Source organism: Salmo salar, chromosome 09 (assembly GCF_965601325.2).
Source record: "Salmo salar chromosome 09, fSalSal1, whole genome shotgun sequence".
Classification (NCBI taxonomy): Eukaryota; Metazoa; Chordata; class Actinopteri; order Salmoniformes; family Salmonidae; genus Salmo; species Salmo salar.
In genome coordinates, this window is record NC_138299.1 from 74,435,001 (window position 1) to 74,440,350 (window position 5,350).

The window sequence follows — 5,350 nt, forward strand, 5'->3', positions numbered from 1 at the left end:
AAAATACTGTAGAGAAAATTGATAGCCATTTGCAAACAGCAAGCAAAAACAACTTTGATCCTCTTTGTCTATACCATCGTTAACGGGAGAGTTTGCTCAGAATGAAAACTAACATGCATTTCCACCTACCGTGGCTGTAGTTGATTGGCAGTTTTGGGATATTTCCTTATGACCCTTAATAGACATTTGTTACTGTTAGTATTCTCAGTAACACTTTAAACTGTTGTGGTGCCTGTACCATAAAACTGTAGTTACTTTTGAAGCAACATTTTATTAGCGTGTTGTAACCTAATACTTTGGTAATTGCATTTTAATTGCGTAGCAATGAGCTGATAGTTTTGGTACCTACTTATGTGACTATTCCACTTATGTAATAACTCCATTACTATGCAATTACAAAGTCCTATGTAACAACAACGTTGCTATTGTAATAATTACAAAGCATAACATGTAGAAGAAATTGTCAAGTGTTACTGGATTACCATATGTATCACTCGTTATGAAAATATATTTGTCAGTCATTTTGAAGCTTCAAAAGTGGTCTGCTCTAATGTTTTGGTGATTCCATGTCCCTGGTGTATTTAATCATAAGCAATAGGCTATATTACAGTTTTTCCCAATTGTTAACACACGTTTGCCGAAACTACATCTCAGTTACTCAACACTCTAAACACAAAACTGTTAGCCAATTCCCCCAAACCTCACAGACATCTTGCAAAATAATACACAGCAATCAAAATCATGTACTCCCTGCTCAAAATGAAACTCCGCACGCAAATGAGAAACACATACATCAAATTAGTCTTACTTAGTGACAAACGAGAACACTAATGTGACATATTCGGAACGCTACTATCAGAACCTATTTCAGTGTAAAGACTAAGATTTTTTGTGTGTACTCAAACAAGAAAGGAACACAAATGCAGAAATGTATGTTTTATATTTCAACATGACTCGATACATGTCAATCAGCATACTGTAAGCACACATACAGTAAAAATGAAAACATACAGTAAATATATTTCGCATATGCAAAGGAAGAGAAATAGGCCTATTTGTACTACAATACAGTATGTTAGATCAATTGTATGGATAAAGAAACTTTAAAAATACAGTAAAATCAAAATCATAAGTCCAGAAACAAATACTCCATTGCGAGAACAAAATCAGTCATGTCTTGTGTTTTGGTCCAGATTTTCATCAACATCACAGGCGGTATTGTCCTTGGCCAGACAGCGGGGGAAATATCTTCTGGTAAGACGCATCCACCCCTGACAGGACTCTGCAGGAATGTCACCACAGGCCTCCTCCATTGCCTGGAGAAAGGCCATACCTTCATGGGGTTTGCGATTATACACCTTCCAGCTCCATGCTGAAAACAACTCCCAATGGATTTGAGAAGTGGGGAATATGGTGGGAGATAGAGAATTGCAAACCTGGCATGGTTGGGCTCCTGAGTGGTGCAGCGGTCTAAGGCACTGCATCTCAGTGCTAAAGGCGTCACTACAGACACCCTGGTAAAATCCAGACTGTATCACAACCGGTGGTGATTGGCAGTCCAATAGGGCGGTGCAGAATTGGCCCAATGTCGTCTGGGTTTGGCCGGTGTAGGCCGTCATTGTAAATAAGAATTTGTTCTTAACTGACTTGCCTAGTTAAATAACAAAAAAATAAAAATAGTGATGGAACCAGTTGCAGACCTGAGCAGCCTGACGGAAAGTCACGTTGTCCCAAATTAGAACACACATTTGCTGCTCACCTGGTCCTCTCTGCTCTGGCTGAAAAAGATTGTCATGTAAGGTGTTCAGGAAATGAAGGAGGTGGGCAGTGTTGTATGGTCCAAGGGTGGCATGGCAGTGGAGGACCCCATTGTGGCTCATAGCTGCACATATGGTGAAATTTCCCCCAATGTGGCCAGGTACCTCAGTGATGGCGTGTTGTTCAATGTTGTTCCTTCCTCGTCTATGAATTTGAGTTTCTGGGGGATGAAACTTGCATCCAACTCCATGAGTCTCTGAATGACAGTAAATACTGTAATTGCTGAATAGTAAAGTTCACTGGCAACATCAATGACTCTCTAACGTTTTATAGTTTTTCCCAATTGTTTACACACTAAAACTGGCCCATGAGGCACAATGACCCAAATCTGTAACTCACACAACACACACAAAACACACAACACACATAACACACACACATAACACACACCAGCCCTGGGCAGAAAATAGTTGTATTTTATCATTAATTTGAAAATACAACTTTTCAAATATTCAAGGTAATAGAATATAGTTTTTATAGAATTTCATCTAAAAGGTAACTATTTTCATGGACATTCAAATACAGGTATCATAAAAACAAGTAATAGTTATAAGTATTTTGAATACCTCTCAGAAAACCAAATACTATTTATTTGATGGCTGACAAATATTTGATGAACAACCAAAATCTATAACAGTTAGTTGAATTAGTCTAAATATATGATCATAAGCAGTTTTGGAGAGCTCTTAGATATGAACCTTACAGTTTTTCCAGTTGTTTACACACGAAAACTGGTGCATGAGGCACAATGACCCAAACCTGTAACTCATTCAGCAGAACTATACACCAAAGCTGCAATACCAATACCGAATCTGCAATTTGGGGCAGCAGGTAGCCTAGTGGTTAGAGTGTGGGACTAGTAACTGAAAGGTTGCAAGATCTGTTCTGCCCCTGAACAAGGCAGTTAACCCACTGTTCCTAGGCTGTCATTGAAAATAAGAATTTGTTCTTAACTGACTTGCCTAGTTAAATAAAATACTACTGGCACATGTTTTGCTTTACACTCAGATTGCAATTCTATAACAAACATTTGGTAAAACACAACACACAATTCTCTACCTTTGGCACAACCGTCACAACTAAAATCTCTTGTGTGAAAATGAAAAGCAACACTGTTCAACAAGCTAAGCTCAATTGCCAATTGATCACTTTCACTCTGCACATGTGCAAACACTAATTGCGTAAATGTTCACTTTGCAATCAGACCTTTGGTATGGATAAAAAGGCTACATGTGAGTACTCCTGTGTTTGGAGAACAATGGAAGCAAACTTAGCAGAGAGAGGTGGAGGGGGAGGTGGAGGTAGAAGTGGGGGTGGAGGTGGAGAAGGAGGTAGAAGTGGAGGTAGAGGTGGGTGGAGGTGGAGAAGGAGGTAGAAGTGGAGGTAGAGGTGGGGGTGGAGGTGGAGAAGGAGGTAGAAGTGGAGGTAGAGGTGGGGGTGGAGGTGGAGGTGGAGATGGAGGAAGACTAAGAACAAGGAGAGTAATCTGACCATGTGGTCAACCATGGTTTGACATTGAGAGAGGCTGAGCAGAGAGTGCTGCCCAATCTGAGCCGCTTCATCGTAGCATCCCTTATCCGGGTTCCAAAATGAGAATATGTATGTACTGCAGACATTGGAATTATCTACTACCTTTACTACTTGACAGTAGAACATAAATCACAGTAAAGACTGTAGATTCCAATACGTACTGTAAGGGGAAACAAAGTAAATGTTTCATGTATTACTGTATGTATGAAATTGGGAGCTATACTATTTTCCAAGATGTTTATCTTGTAGACTGTATTACTGCAGTGTTTACTGTACTGTATGCTATTTTGTTTTGTAGAACTGAAAGACGACCACCACGTGGTGGTAGAACACATCTATTTACAGACTAACAGGAGGCTGCCATTAAGCAAATGGGAGGTGAAAATAATGCCATAAGACTGCAGGAAATCCAACAACAAATGATTGAAAATCCTGTCATCTTCCATAACATCAGAGTGAGCTTATCAACCATAGCCTGCATCCTTAAGAAACACCATCTCCGGATGAAGCAAATTTACAGAGTCCCATTTGAAAGGAATTCCCTAGGATAAATGGTACGAATATGTGCAAGTAAGTAATCTACTAGCATTAGACTCTTGAAACATTGGAGACTCATTGATGTTGCCAGTGAACTTTACTATACAGCAATTACAGTATTTACTGTCGTTTCACAGAATCATGGAGTTGGATGCAAGTCCCATCCCCCAGGAACTCATGTTCATACAGTTGATGAGGCTGTATTCAATTTAGCGAAGACGAGGAGGAGAGAAAGGAACATCATTGGTCAATGCGCCATCATTGATGTACCTGGCCACGTTGGGGGAAATTTCACCATGTGCACAACTATGAGCCACAATGGGGTCCTCCACTGTCATGCCACACTTGGACAATACAACACTGCCCATCTCCTTCATTTCCTGAACACCTTACATGACAATCTTTTTCAGCCAGAGCAGAGAGGGCCAGGTGATCCTGAGCAGCAAATGTGTGTTCTAATTTGGGACAACGTGACTTTCCGTCAGGCTGCTCAGGTCCGTAACTGGTTCCATGACCATCCCAGGTTTACAATTCTCTATCTCCCACCATATTCCCCACTTCTCAAACCCATTGGGAGTTGTTTTCAGCATTGTGTGGAAGGTGTATGATCGCAAACCCCATGAACGTATGGCCCTTCTACAGGCAATGGAGGAGGCCTGTGGTGACATTCCAGCAGAGTCCTGTCAGGGGTGGATGCGTCCTGCCAGAAGATATTTCTCCCGCTGTCTGGCCAAGGAGAATATTGCCTGTGATGTTGATGAAAATCTGTGGCCGGAACAAAACAACAGACTTGAATGTTTTTGTTTTCGCAATAGAGTATTTGTTCCTTGACTTATGATTTTACTGTATTTTGAAAGTTTCTTTATCCATACAATTGATCTAACATACTGTATTGTAGTACAAATAGGCCTATTTTTCTTCCTTTGCATATGCATAATATATTTACTGTATGTTTTCATTTTTACTGTATGTGTGCTTACAGTATGCTGATTGACATGTATCGAGTCATGTTGAAATATAAAACTAAAGTCTTTGCATTTGTGTTCCTTTCTTGTTTAAGTACACACAAAGAATATAAAGTATACACAAAATCTTAGTCTTCACACTGAAATAGGTTCTGATAGTATTGTTTTGAAAATGTCACATTAGTGTGATGTCACTTGTCACTAAGTTAGACTAATTTGATGTGTGTGTCTCATTTGTATGTGGTTTCATTTTGAGCAGGGAGTACATTTGTTTTATATTTTCTTATTTCACCTTTATTTAACCAGGTAGGCTAGTTGAGAACAAGTTCTCATTTACAAGTGCGACCTGGCCAAGATAAAGCAAAGCAGTGCGACACAAACAACAACACAGAGTTACACATGGAATAAACAAACATACAGTCAATAACACAATAGGAAATAAGTCTATGTACATGATTTTGATTGCTGTGTTTCATTTTGCAAGATGTCTGTGGGGTTTG

General features: G+C 39.7%; 1 long non-coding RNA gene across 1 annotated transcript; it reads left to right on the top strand.

Moving 5' to 3' along the window:
• The first annotated feature begins 3,291 nt into the window (after window positions 1-3,291).
• On the top strand, window positions 3,292-4,922 carry LOC145857973 (uncharacterized). The gene is made up of 2 exons (XR_014378681.1): window positions 3,292-3,918; window positions 4,023-4,922. It is a non-coding gene; the product is annotated as an uncharacterized LOC145857973 (long non-coding RNA).
• The last annotated feature ends 428 nt before the right edge of the window (window positions 4,923-5,350 follow it).